Source organism: Mytilus galloprovincialis, chromosome 8 (genome assembly GCF_965363235.1).
Source record: "Mytilus galloprovincialis chromosome 8, xbMytGall1.hap1.1, whole genome shotgun sequence".
Lineage (NCBI taxonomy): Eukaryota > Metazoa > Mollusca > Bivalvia > Mytilida > Mytilidae > Mytilus > Mytilus galloprovincialis.
Window position 1 is genome coordinate 926710 of NC_134845.1, and position 16033 is coordinate 942742.

Below are 16033 nucleotides of genomic sequence, written 5' to 3' on the forward strand. Positions count from 1 at the left end.
ACAGTTATTTTTCATTCGTTTGATGTGTTTAAGATATTGATTTTGCCAGTCTTTTAATTTCACCTTTCGGTATCTGTTTCTAAATAATAATAGATTCAGTGATCACTTACATTTAATATATCCAAGTGAACTTGAAATTGAAGATACTACCGACACATATAAATCTGCTTCATATTTCGACCATTTTCTCGAATTGACTACTGATGGTAGGTTGAATACCAAAATTTATGACAAACGCGATGATGTTAATTTTCCTTAAGTCAACTTTCCATTTCTGTGTAGCAACATCGCAGCGGCACCTGCATGTGGAGTATATGTGTCTCAATTGATACGTTACTTTAGAACTAGCTCAAAGTACGCTGATTTTGTGGAACGAGGAATACTGCTTTCTCAAAAGTTGATAAGTCAGGACTATGAATCAATCAAATTAAGGTCATCACTCAAGAAATTTTACGGTCGCCATCATGAGCTGATTGGCCATTATGACAAAAGTGTGTCAGAAACCATATCTGATATTCTTCCTCAGTCATAATAACCTTGCATCATTACCGGACATAACAAAGAAATAACTCGACGAGTGCCGTTTACGGTGCAGGAAATGCTCACCCTTTTGGAGCACCTGATTTCACTCCCGGTTTTTAGTGGAGTTCGTGTTGTTTCTTAATTATTATTTATAACTGTTGATGTAAATGTCCTTTGGTTTTTGTGAGTCTTTGTTTACTCCTTGGTTTTTATTGTTATTGTCTCTGTCGAATAAATTTTCAAAATTATGGTTTTCAATGCACTTTAACGTCATGTATTATTTGGCTTTCTAACTGATTTGATTAACGAATCACTGATGCCTCTTATATAGAAAAAGACACGGATGTGGCGTACATTTTTATGAACATTGTATCTTAGATGAGAATTGGATATGTACACTCTAATTGAAGGTGCCACTTCAACTTTCTATGGTCTTTTCATTTTCCTTGCACTTTATGAATTTTACTGTTTAGCATATTTTTGACAGTATCCATTTTTAAATTGTTCCTTTTAAATTTGTTACACGATGGTGACTGCTGTATCCATATTTTGGCTCTTTTATTTATAATGTCTGTTTAGAGTACGCATCATTGTAAATATGAAGGAATTTGGTGACCAGGTTTAATCCACCATTTTCTACTTTTGAAAATGCGTGTACGAAGTCAGGAATATGACGGTTCTTGTCCATTTGTTTTTGATGTGTTTTGTCATATGATTTTGCAATTTTAACTTATTATGTTTATATGTTTTGTTAACACATCGTTGACAACAGAATGGAATTGTATGTCACTGTCATACAATTGAGAGGTTTACCTAGCTATAAAACTATGTTTAATCCATCATTTGTTACGTAAAAATGACTGTTCCAAGTCAGGGATAGTTACTATCCATTCGTTTGATGTTTTTGAGCTATTGATCTTGCCATTTGTTTAGGGACTTTCCGTTTAGTATTTTCCTCTGAGTTCAGTATATTTGTATTTAATCTTTAATCGATGACCCTGTCATTTTATTAAGAAGGCCTGATTGCTTTAGACAATAATCACCAGCTGTACATAGATATCCATTACGCAAGTCACTACAACCTCAATTTAACTTAACAACCTGAAAATACACTTCATAATATCTCTGTAATACTAACTTTTTGTGATGTATGTTTTCCGGGAAAATATGAAAGGGGAAAACCAGTTGCATTTAGTTAACATTTTGGTAAGTTTATCTCTAGAAATGACGAAAATTACTAAAAATGTTTTATGACAGGCTGATTTTTTATGGTGTAATGTTCAAAAATATTGAACTCCGAGGAAAATTCAATCGGAAAAGTCCATAATCACATGGCAAAATCAAATGACAAAACACATCAAACGAATGGACAACAACTGTCATATTCCTGACTTGGTACAGACATTTTCAAATGTAGAAAGAAAAGGATGGATTGAACCTGGTTTTATAGCGCTAAACCTCTCATTTGTACGACAATCTCATCAAATTCTGTTATACTTACAACGATGCGTGAAAAAACACGATAGCTCTGCCTGAATTAACACACTTCCATACACAGAATAGAACCGATAAGTTTACTTGTCTTGTTATTTTGTTATCATTGAACAATACAATCATTAGAAAACATAAACAGGATATATTTTAATGAACAGTTCATGCCGGTGACAAATTTAAAAAACCAAACCCCACAGGTTAAAAGATACAAAATCAACCAATAAAATACAGCTACACGTGGACAGATACATTTCATCCGTTTCATTCCGGATTTAAAAAAAAATTAATATAGATATTATGGTAACAAAAACAATGAGAAAAAATTCTTCTTCCTAACTTTTTCATTTCATACGGCCCATATCCCTTACACTACTTAATAAAGTCATAATATATACTCGGATTAAAATTGAGTACGCCAGAAATGCGTTAAGTGTACAAAAGACTTATCGATGACGCTCAAATAAAAAAAACGTTAAAGGTAAAATAAAGAGCGAAGTTCAATAGATATAAGAAGATACATATGAGGTCCATTGAGACAAAAGAGGGACGATAGATACTAGAGGGACAGTCAAACTCAAAAATCGAAAATAAACTGACAACGCCTGGCTAAAAATGAAAAAGACAAAAAGACGAACAATAGAACACATGACACAACATAGAAAACTAAAGAATAAGTAACACAACTCCACCAAAAACTTGGGGTGATCTCAGGCGCTTGGGAAGGGTAAGCAGATCCTGCTCCACATGTGGCACCCATCGTGTTGCTTATGTTATAACAAATCCGGTAAATAGTCTAATTCGGTAGGTCACATTCATGAAAGGGAAGGGGATTGTAGTTACGACGTAAGGAACATTTCCGATATCATTGGTGAAACGGTGATTCCATAATGGTTAACCAACTCGTGATGGCGTCCGTAAAATTTACGAATGATTTCAACTTCACCATCTAAGATTCTTAAAGGTTATTTTCCAATTACATCAAAGGTTATATAGTTCTGGGGTAGAACATTCTTAATGTTTCTGAATTTCACTCGAACAGCTATTGTTTCTAATTTGTTCTGAGTGCTAAGTAATCAAGGTTAGGAGAAATTTGATTTAATCCATGAATATTATATAATAAACCCGTTTTCATTCTAGCGTTGCTTGTTTCGATGCATACCAGGTAAGAAAACAGCATGCACATCTCCGATATGACAGTTCTAATACCCAACCGGATGCAGGAAAAGTTAATATGGTAACTTACGGATATGGAAGTTAAGGATGTAGCTGGAGACCTAACCACTGTGGGCCAAATTATTACTGCTGTAAAGCTTTCTGAGAACAATTCAAAAATATATTTAAAAAAAACCAACCTTGAATATTTTTTTTTATAATTAATCTGAATTCTATATCATTTATTTAGTTAAGTCGGAACAATTATTCGTTTTTATAAAGATGTGTCTCAAACTCGAGTGATATTTTGTATTCTATATACAGGTATAGTTCCCATTTATATAGATTAAAAGTACAAAAGTAAACATACCGAACTCCAGTAAAATTCTAAACAGAAAATCCACTATCAACTAGCGAATTAAAAAGATCAAACATATCAACGAATGGAAAACAAAAAAAGAAAAGGATGAATTGATCATGCACCAAGTTAGGGATATGACAGTTGTTTTCCATTCGTTTGGTGTGTTTGTGCATTTGATTTTGTCATTTGATTAGGGACTTTTCGTTTGATTTTATAGCTAGTTAAACCTCTTACTGGTATAAAAGAGGGACGGAAGATACCAAAGGGACAGTCAAACTCATAAATCTAAAACAAACTGACAACGCCATGGCTAAAAATGAAAAAGACAAACAGAAAAACAATAGTACACATGACACAACATAGAAAACTAAAGAATAAACAACACGAACCCCACCAAAAACTAGGGGTGATCTCAGGTGCTCCGGAAGGGTAAGCAGATCCTGCTCCACATGCGGCACGTGTCGTGTTGCTTATGTGATTACAAATCCGGTAAATAGTATAATTCGGTAGGTCAAATTCATGAAAGGGAAGGGGATTGTAGTTACGACGTAAGGAACATATCCGATATCATTTGTGAAACGGTTATTCCATAACGGTCAACCAACTCGTAATGGCGTCCGTAAAATTTACGAAGGGATGCTTTCAACTTCACCATTTGGAACTCTTGGTTTAATAGCTTCCTTGTGAGCAGTAACCCTCTATCAAGAAAATCATGATAGGAAATGCAAGCACGGGAATACCGTATCAATTGGGAGATATATACTCCGTATGCAGGTGCTGCTGGAATGTTGCTACTTAGAAATGGAAAGTTCACAATTGGAAAGCTGAACTCATCTCTTTTTTCGTAAAGTTTTGTCTTCAAACGACCCTCATTATCAATTTCTAGATGTAAGTCAAGATATGAAGCAGACTTAACTGTATCTGTAGTATCCTTTATCTCCAATTCGATGGGATAGATGCGATCCACATAGTCACCAAATTTTGAATTGTTTAGTGAAAGAACGTCATCTTTATAGCGGAAAGTAGAGTTAAAGGATATTGCTAACATCTTATCTTTCTTCCTAAGAAGTTCCTGCATGAAGTCAGCCTCATAATAATAAAGAAACAAGTCAGCAAATAGAGGGGCACAGTTTGTTCCCATTTGGGATGCCAACAGTCTGTTGAAAAAAACCATCCTCCGAACGTAACCAATATGTTATCAATCAAGAAATAAAGCATCTTGATAGATATAAAAGTCACATATAGTTGCTGTATATTGACAATTACATTGTTGGAAAACCAGAATTATTTAGCTTAAGAGTTTAAAAAAAACCAACAAGAATCTGGCAGATACCAACTCTAGTGTTGTGGTAGAAAACTCCCACGTGTTATGAATGAATTTGGATATTTTATAATGGTATATTAAAAGAGATTGACTGCACAAATGATATTACAAGCAGTAACATACATTACTAGAAATGCACCTAATTTTATATCTGTTCTAGAATATTTGATTCTGATCTAGATGTTCTTTTATAATCTTTGTTTATCTTTTCGACCAGCTAACCAGTAATACAAGTTGATTATCCGTACTACATTACAAAGTAGTGGTACTCCAGATACTTGAGGAAAGAATAAAAAAATACAAGGTTTTTTAATTAGGTTTTGGTTAGAGATTTATAAATTATCTAAGAACCTAGGTTAGTACGTCCCTCAGACGACGTTGACTTACGATGGATTTGCTAATAATTTCAAAGTCTTTATTTGGTCATCTACCTCTTCAGATGTTCCGATCGATTCAAATATTCGGTTTTGAAAGGACCTGATAAAGGGAAATTCTGAAATTAAAATAAAATGTTGTTTTCATATTATTCATGTGATTAATGAATACACATTACTCCGTGTTTTACTTTTGAATAACAATTGTGGTAAAGGGTTGTGTATCTCTTGTCGTTTTGTTATTAATTCTGTTCTGTTTTGGTTTTGGATCATAGTTTATTTGTTTTCGGTATTCCATTGAACTAATCACAGCTTGTAATGAAACAGTTCATAATTTGACATATATAATTTGGACGCTTCTTTTTGATTGAAGACAGTATTTTGCCCACGACGTCTAATAATCACTTGTTTATCTCTATTGCGTTTTAAAAGTTTACCACTTTTTTCATCTGCAACTTTTCTTTTCTAAATGTTTTTTAATTTTTTTTAAATGCACTTTATATGAACTCTACTGGCATTGTTAACATTTTAATTGTAAAACATAAACTCAATAAATTACGTAAGAATAAATGTTATGTCACATGTCGTTCGTTTAACATCAACCACGCCTTTTAATTTATTGGAGAAAAAATATGTTCTTGAGCAGTTTTGACATTAACATCATACATTAACTTTTCAACTACTTCTACACGTAAAACGTATATATTTTATTAAATACTACAAAGAGATTTACTTAACCTCAGGTCATTGAATAATTGATTAACACCAGACAGATTTATAAATGAATGAGATCTCTAACTAAAATAGAATTCCGAATACAATATGGTCCTACTTGAGAACTTCTCAAACTTAAATATTATTAGTAGTTTTACACTGATTTAACTTAGTGCAACACACTTTGAAAGCGAAAACTCTTTTTCAGTTAACACTAGACAGATATGGCATTATGTAAGATTAGAATTTAAAGTAGAAATGTAAATAGTTTGTGATCATTGTACTTTAAGATTGTACTTTGATAAGTGTTTGAGGCGTAAATATGAACTAATATTTATAGTTTAACGAGACACCATCCGCAAAATCATGACAAGCACAATATCAAAGTCTTAAATAAGACAAAAGCATTAAGCTATACATTTGATATTCTCATTTTTTTTCTCAATTGATTTATGAATTTCGAACAGCAGTATACTACTGTTGCTTTTATGTATCCAATACTAATACATAAGAGTAGTTTTGACAACTGTATTAAACGCACATTATCTTTACATGAATGTTCTAAAATGTCATAAATGAAAAACAATTGTGTCGTGTATTTTTTCTTTGGGGTTCTGTCTGATTGTTGAGTACCTCATATATATATATAAACGAGGAAAGGCAACACACGGCCACCTTAAGCTTTATTTTTGTGAAGCCCAGGTGGTCGTGTGGTCTAGCGGGACAGCTACAGTGGAGGCGATATGGTGTCACGATATCTCAGTAGCATGGGTTCGAATATCCGGCGAGGGAAGAACTACGACACAACAGAAACACAACATTAAAATGTAACACACACAGAAACAAACTATAATATAACAATAGCCATTTTCCTGAATTGGTAAAGGACATTTTAAGAAAAAAATGGTGGGTTGAACCTGTGTTTGTGGCATTCCAAACCTCCCGCTTTAATGGCAATGTTAAATATACCATTAAAATGACAACACTACATGACAGACCTACAATACAAATAAATGAGAGAAAATATAGGACAGAGAAACACACGAATAATAGCTTACAAAAGGTACCAGGTTTAACAAACGTCATATTCCTGACTTGGTACCGGCAATACAAGTAAATCTGACAGATTAAAACACGTTAATTCGCTCTCATTTTCAATTCTAAGGATGTTGTAATCTTTCAAAATTGTGTCAAAAATGTCTGGTGCACTTATATAATCTGCATCATATTTCTCTTGTTTCTTAAAACAAATAAAATAACAAAATATCCAGACGAGAATACTTTTTATGTCCCTTATTTCTAAATCCACAAAAGTATTTCCTGATACAAAATTCGTCGAATGACAATCCAATAGTTATAGTTCGTAAATTTTACGGACGCCATCACGAGTTGGTTGACCGTTATGGAATGACCGTTTCACAAATGATATCGGATATGTTCCTTACGTCGTAACTACAATCCCCTTCCCTTTCATGAATTTGACCTACCGAATTAGACTATTTACCGGATTTGTAATCACATAAGCAACACGACGGGTGCCGCATGTGGAGCAGGATCTGCTTACCCTTCCGGAGCACCTGAGACCACCCCTAGTTTTTGGTGGGGTTCGTGTTGTTTATTCTTTAGTTTTCTATGCTGTGTCATGTGTACTATTGTTTTTCTGTTTGTCTTTTTCATTTTTAACCATGGCGTTGTCAGTTTGTTTTAGATTTACGAGTTTGACTGTCCCTTTGGTGTCTTTCGTCCCTCTTTTATAAATTAGTTAAGGTTCTAAAATCAGACTTTTTTAAAGCTAACAAAGGACAAGTTGTTTTTGTAATAATCAAGGCCCCGACTGAATTCACAGACTTATTACAAGCATATACGTACATGTCAATTAGTTGGTGTTGGCAATATGATAGATAAAGGAAGGTTTCTAATAGGTTCTGTTGAGCAATAGTTGAATGTGTAGTATTTTGTGGACTTTGCCTTTAATAAGAAGAAAAAACACTAATGCATAGCCCATGGCATTATATGTTGAATTCTGCAATTTGAAGCACTTTTGGTTACTTTTTCTGAAATTTCAATAAAGTGATACTTTATTAGTCATTTCTTTTCAAAACTATACCCTATCCTAAATTGTGCTGAACAGTCAATACACTTTTAATTGTATATTAGAGCGCACTTGTTCTCGAAAGCTTCGTAGTGCAAAACACAGGAACTTCCAATCTGAAAAACAGGACTAATTGCCCTCCTATTATATATTATAAATATCACTATAATATGCAATGTCATATATTTTTTTTCTTATTCAAAATAAACTGTCAACGAGTGGCATGCAGTGATCCCAAGTCCTAAAACTTTCATTTAATACCAAATTAACACAAATATTTACCTTATTGGCAAAATTTCAGTTGAGCGTAGGATTGTTTTTTAAAATTAGACTAGTTTCTTATATGCTTTTTCTGACAAAACTACATTATTGCAAATACGAGTCCCTACGAGCCCCTACTGAAAATAGGAAATGAACTCAAGCGCCTCATTTTTTATTCAGACATACGGAATAAACTCTTTTTCTTAGCAGACTGTCTGTCCTTTGAAGATAAAACTACCGGAATTACCCTGTGTTATTGACTTCATACCTAGAAGTAAAATGATTTGAGTTTATTTTAGGTAAAAAGAATTCCGTATTGTTTAGATAGCAAAACATAACCACCAACAACTATCGTTATCAAATCTATTCTTATTGTACTTTTTTTCTTTTTTTCTGTCATTTGACAAATGGAATTTTTTCCCGACATTTATAAACGTAGATCTCTAATGTTTAATTCTGTATTGTCCCGGTATCAAAGCATGTGGTTAATTTTTATTTTCTATAATTATTTTACTGTCGTATATTGTTGTATTCATCATTATAGCATGTACATGAACTATGATCACACGAAATATGATGTAATTCCCGTTATCTTCCCTTGTGACATAGTTACCAACACCTGTACTGAGAAATCCGAATATATTTTCTTGGAAATGGCTCATCTCGTAAATGTCAGTCTGTATGAAAGATTGTTTCAACGAAATCATTCAGGATATTGCATGGTATAAAATAAGTCTACAAAATGACAAACTGTATTACTTCATACAGATTTCACTGTCAATGATGTATCTTTCTAATATTTTGTTGACCGGTTTATGTGCAAGTAAGTATATATTTTTTACTATTTAAACAAATGTTTGTCTATCTCAATTGATGCATTGTGTTTAATTATATATATATATATATATATATATATATATATATATATATATATATATATATATATATATATATATATATATATATATATATATATATATATATTATTACTAGTATGGCATTACTCTTATTAAAAAAATATGTTCTTGCTTTTTTTGTCACTGTAATTCAATGTTGGTATCAACATGTCCAATATAAAATATAAGTAAAGAGACATTTAGCATTAAGACAAGTTTTAGAATTACGTGAACAATGATAATTTGATTTGCCTAGTAATTTAAATCTTTACTAGAACACACTCGCGAAATCGCGCACATTTAGAGCTTTGTTGAATTTGATGCGACTATAAAACCAGGCTCAATCCACCATTTTCTACATTTGAAAATGCCTGTACCAAGTCAGGAATATGACAGTTGTTGTTCATTTTTTGATATGTTTTATTATTGGATTTTGCCATTTGATTAGGGACTTTTTGTTTTGAATTTTCCTCGGAGTTAATATTTTTGTGATTTTACTTTTAAAAATTATGTTAACTGTTGTAAGGAGATGTTTTGTTAAAGATATTATGTGTACAGAAATTAAGAAAATGTATCAAAATTCATAGGTACTTGGAAACAGAACAATTTTTAAAGCCCTCTCCCTTTTTTCTAAAGTCCGTTATTTTTTTGTTTTCTGTTAAATTTCATTATTTGCGCGTTTCTGTATACTTTGAACATACATATATTGTCAATAAAGAAGTTTTTTTACTATCAATTTCAAGTTTCTTCTCCACGGCGATCACTGCAATATTATATAGAGAGTATCTATCAACACGAACATTATAGTCCTGTCAAGAGTACTCTTATGAAAATTATGTGCAAGATTAAAAACGGGAGTCTTATATGACTTAAAAGTTTGTCTGATGACGGAAACAATATCCGGACGACACTAATGTTCGTATTTCTCCCAAACTGAATAGTCATAAGAACAGATGACAAATGCGACTATGTATGGTACCTACAGAACACAGAGGCATGATGATTAATTTATTGTGGATGAACGAAAAGCGACATATACAATGAGGTCTTCCCGTTTAATAGTATAGATTGCATATCAATCGATTTTGTCTATTTCTTTTTTTACAATACCAAAATCTGTCTCTTGATAGTTTTTCATATTAACGAACTCATTTGATATGCCAAAATTAAATAGTATACGCCACAGTTGTGTTTAATCTTCAAACGACTCATCAGCGACGCTCAAACAAATGAAATATTATAATAGGACTAAAACAATACAAATGTGAAGGGCATTGAGAAACAGCAATTTCTTAAGAGGAAACTCTTTCAACAGAACGTTTTCTGTTAACTTATAATAAAAAATTATCACTGCCAGATAAAGGCAACAGTAGTATGCCGCTGTTTGAAACTCATAAATCTATGGAGAAAAAAAAATACCGGGTTTTCAAAAGGAACGTGTCAAATAATAAAGGGATATATGTAACGATGTTTGTGTCATTATATTTCTTGCCACCAGATTTTAAATTGTCAACTCGTCATATTTCAGTGTTTATTACATCAAGTGATGCATCTGGTCTCAGCTATAATTACTTCGATGAGATGGCACAGACCTACTGCACAATTCAAGGCGTAGGTAACTGGGTATTTGCAATAAGAAGAGATTGTAACGGAACAGCACCAACCTGTAACTTTATGTGTACTGCAGCAAAACATGATATGCTTACTTCAATCAAAAACCAAGGAAACAGGTATTTATTTTCCCAATTATAATGCAATATAATGATTTTTTCTTTACCCTGATGGTCTATGTGAGAAAATATGGGATTTATCATTATCATTTTAGTAAGGTCTACCAATGTCTGAAAAAAATACATTGATATTCCAATTTCGAGCGAAAGAAAAAAAAAGTAGTTGCAGTTTTATTTGAATGATTTATATACAAACAGACAGTAAACTTTCGATAGTGCTGCCTGAATTAACACACTTCCATACACAGAATAGAACCGATAAGTTTACTTGTCTTGTTATTTTGTTATCATTGAATAATACAATTATTTGAAAACATAAACAGGATTTATTTAAATGAACAGTTCAAAGCTAGAATGAATACATGAATGTGACAAATTAAAAAAACAAAAAAAAACCCACACAAGTTAAAAGATACAAAAGATCAACTAATAGAGTAAAGCTACACGTACTAAAATACATTTCATCCGTTTCATTCCGGTTTTTGAAATATAAATATATTATGGTAAAAAGAACAATGACAAAAAAAATAATTCTTCCGAACTTTTCCATTTCATACGGCCCATATCCCTTACTACTCTACTTAGTAAAGTCATAATTTATACCCGGGTTCAAATTTTGTATGCCAGAAATGTGTTAGATGTACAAAAGACTTATCCATGACTATCAAATCAAAAAGTTAAAGGTCAAATAAAGTACGAAGTTCAATAGACATAGGAAGATGAGGTATTAGGTCCAATGAGACAACTCTCCATCCAAGATTCTTTATTTTTTTTTCAAATACATCAAAGGTGATATAGTTTCAAAATTTCACTCGAACAGCTAGTGTTTCTTATTTGTTCTGTGCGTTTAGTAATCAAGGTTAGGAGAAATTTGATTTTAATCCATGTCTATTATATTATAAACCGGTTTTTATTCTAGCGTTGCTTGTTTCGATGCATACCACGTTAGAAAGCAGCATGCACGTCTTCAAATTGACAGTTCTAATACCCAACCCGATGCCGGAAAAGTGAATATGATAACTTACGGATATGGAAGTAAAGGATGTAGTTGGAGTCCTAACCAGTGTGGGCCTAATTATTGCTGCTGTAAAGCTTTCTGAGAACATTTCAAGAATATATTTAAAAAAAACAAACCTTGAATATTTTTTTTTATAATTAATCTGAATTCTATACTGTAAACCAACTTATTTTCGCGGATACTTTATTTCGCGTTTATATCCAGCTAGTCTACTTCACGGCGATTTAATTTCGCGATTTTCTAATTAAATTGATGTAGTTTAATAAGGAAAGATCCCAGTTATACATATTCGCGGCCATTTAATTTCGCGTTATTTTTCTACTCGCGAAAGTCGCGAAAATAATCGCTCGCGAAATTAAGTTGGTTTACAGTATTACTTATTTAGATAAGTCTGAGGAATTATTCGTTTTTATAAAGATGTGTCTCAAACTCGAGTGATAATTTGTATTCTATATACAGGTGTGGTTCCCATTTATATAGATTAAAAGTACAAAAGTAAACATACCGAACTCCAGTAAAATTCTAAACAGAAAATACAGTATCAACTGGCGAATTAAAAAGATCAAATATATCAAACGAATGGAAACATAAATAGAAAAGGATGAATTGATCATGCCCCAAGTTAGGAATATGACAGTTGTTTTCCATTCGTTTGTGCTTTTGATTTTGTCATTTGATTAGGGACTTTTTGTTTGATTGTATAGCTAGTTAAACCTCTTACTGCTATAAAAGTCATATATAATTGCTGTATATTGACAATTACATTGTTGGAAAACCAGAATTATGAAGCTTAAGAGTTAAAAAAAACCAACAAGAATCTGGCCTAGACCAACTCTAGTGTTGTGGTAGAAAACTCCCATGTGTTATGAATGAATTTTGATATTTTATAATGGTATATTATAAGAGATTAACTGCACAACTGATATTACATCAAGTAACATCGACCTGATGATAGCAACAACTAGAGCTATTCATGAGTATCATACATTACTAGAAATACACCTAATTTTATATCTGTTCTAGAATATTTGATTCCGATCTAGATGTTCTTTTATAATCGTTGTTTATCTTTTCGACAAGCTAACCAGTAATACAGTAATACAAGTTGATTATCCGTGCTACATTAGAAAAGTAGTGGCACTCCAGATACTTGAGGAAAGAATAAGAAAGAACAAGGTTCTTTAATTAGGTTTTGGTTAGAGATTTAGAAATTATCTTAGAACCTAGGTTAGTAAGTTCGTCAGACGACGTTGACTTGCTAATAATTTTAACGTCTTTTTTTTGGTCATCTAGCTCTTCAGATGTTCCGATCGATTCAAATATTCGGTTTTGAAAGGACCTGATAAAGGGAAATTCTGAAATTGAAAAAAATGTTTTCATTTTATTCATGTGATAAATGAATACACATTTATCCTAGCTTTACTTTTAAATCGCGATTGTGGTAAAGTGTTGTGTATCTCTTGTCGTTTTTTTATTAATTCTGTTCAGTTTTGTTCTTGAATCATAGTTTATTTGTTTTCGGTAATCTATTGAACTAATCACGGCTTGTAATGAAACAGTTCATAATTTGACATATATAATTTGGACGCTTCTTTTTGATTGAAGACAGTGTTTTGCCCACGACGTCTAATCACTTCTTTATCTCTATTGCGTTTTAAAAGTTTAACACTATTTTCATCTGCAACTTTTATTTTCTGAATGTTTTTTAATTTTTTTTTAAATGCACTTTATATGAACTCTACTTGCATTGTTAACATTTTAATTGTGAAAAATAAACTCAATAAATTACGTAAGAATAAATGTTATGTCACATGTCGTTCGTTTAACATCAACCACGCCTTTTAATTCATTAGAGAAACATATTTTCTTGAGCAGTTTTGACATTCACCTTCTACATTAACTTTTCAGTTACTTCTACACGTAAAACGTATATATTTTATTAAATACTACAAAGAAATTTACTTAACCTCAGTTCATTGAATAATTGATTAACACCAGACAGATTTACAAATAAATGAGATCTCTAACAAATATAGAAATCCGAATACAATATGGTCCTACTTGAGAACTTCTCAAACTGAAATATTATTAGTAGTTTTACACTGATTTAACTAAGTGCAACACATTTTGAAAGCGAAATCTCCTTTTCATTTTACACGAGTCAGATAAGGCATTACTTAAGATCAGAACTTGAAGTAGAAATACAGATGTGGCATTACGTAAGATCAGAACTTGAAGTAGAAATACAGATATAGCATTACTTAAGATCAGAACTTGAAGTAGAAATACAGATGTGGCATTACGTAAGATCAGAACTTGAAGTAGAAATACAGATATAGCATTACTTAAGATCAGAACTTGAAGTAGAAATACAGATGTGGCATTACGTAAGATCAGAACTTGAAGTAGAAATACAGATAAGGCATTACGTAAGATCAGAACTTGAAGTAGAAATGTAAGTAGTTTGTGATCATTGTACTTTAAGATAGTACTTTGATAAGCGTTTGAGGCGTAAATATGAGCTAATGATTATAGTTTAACGACACAATCCATAAAATCATGACAAGCTGCATTGTAAGCACATTATCTTCATATGTATGTTCTAAAATGTCTAAAGTGAAGACCAATTGTGTCGTGTATCTTTTCTTTTGGGTTGTTTCTAATTAACGAGTACCTCAGATATATATGCTTATATAAGTATGATGACAATTTTTAACAGTGTCTTCTTCGTGTTAGAATGTTTATGTTAATATTAATGGTAAATGAAATTAGTAGCGAAAGAAGTTAAAAAATATGTAATGTAGAATTTCATGCGACTGTCATACAAGTGAGAGGTTAAACAAGCTTTAAGTTTAATAAACCATAAGGAAAATGCATTTACAAATTCAGGAATAAGTCGTTTGGTGTCTTTAAAGCTTTTGAATTTGACAATTCCGTTTTAAATTTTCTTGGAATTCGGTATTTTTGTAATTTTATTTTTTAGTATTCAATTACAATTAACAAAATTTGGAAAAACAGTTTATATGATATTTCCAATTATTCAATATCTGTTAATGTATAAATTGAATTAATACTTATCTTTCAGAAACTCTGGGGAGTAAGTATTTTAAAGGAGGTTAACCCATAACATATATTGGCACTTGAACTTTAAATGAATTCATAATATTATCACAAAATAGCCATTTAAATCTAAAACAATTTGATCGGTTCAGTAAAGAAGTACATTTTCTTTTTTCACATTTTACTGCTATTTGACATTTAATTACTCACATACTGTTAAAGTGGTGTTGATCAACAATTTATATTCGGTTGTTTATCAGAATTTAAATATTCTTCCTTACATTTGGTTATATACAAATTACTTTTGAGATACGTTTCGTACTTTCTTATTTGTTAATATGGTTAAATAACTATATGTTTTATAAGATGTTACGATGACACTCAATTTAAACAATTATAAAACCGTGTTGGATACATCATTATATGCTGTTTTAGTACTTTTAGGTAGTTGTTACACGATTGGTTAAGTGATTTATTCATTTTTAAATGCTTACAGTACATTCCATTAGTATACGAGCTGACATATTAAAAAGGGTCACTGCAAATCTTCTTTCTGAAAGTAAAGGGGGAATACTTCTATACACTTTTTAGAAAAAAATACGAATAAAAAATGTATAGGATATATATCAATAATACAGTATTGAAAAAAAGAAAATATGAAACACTACAAAAGGAATGTAGAAATAAACCAGCAGAGATACACAAAGGGTACTAAAAAGGACCTGTAAAAACAACACAAAACATGACCAACAGACAAAATGACGAAACAATCAGACCCAAAACAACAGTCATAAAATCAATATTAAGAAAACTATAGATTGCACAAGAGCACAGGTAAGGTTAATTCAGGTGGTCAGAAATAGTCAAACGAGACAATGTAATTTCTATGTAAATCAATTGTGATATCATGTTCCTAAAACCCTTCCAAGAATTTATCAAAGTTAATATATTTTTTGGTCTTTATTTATAACTTTATTTTTGATTATCTTTTATCTTTTGGAGAAGATATATACTCCAGTTGCAGGTCTTAGTAAG

At 31.6% G+C, this 16033-nt stretch overlaps 1 long non-coding RNA gene across 1 annotated transcript; it reads left to right on the forward strand.

Moving 5' to 3' along the window:
* Positions 1 to 8943: 8943 nt before the first annotated feature.
* LOC143084823 (uncharacterized) lies at positions 8944 to 13750 on the forward strand. Its single transcript, XR_012981176.1, has 3 exons — positions 8944 to 9117; positions 10719 to 10920; positions 11840 to 13750. It is a non-coding gene; the product is annotated as an uncharacterized LOC143084823 (long non-coding RNA).
* Positions 13751 to 16033: the final 2283 nt, after the last annotated feature.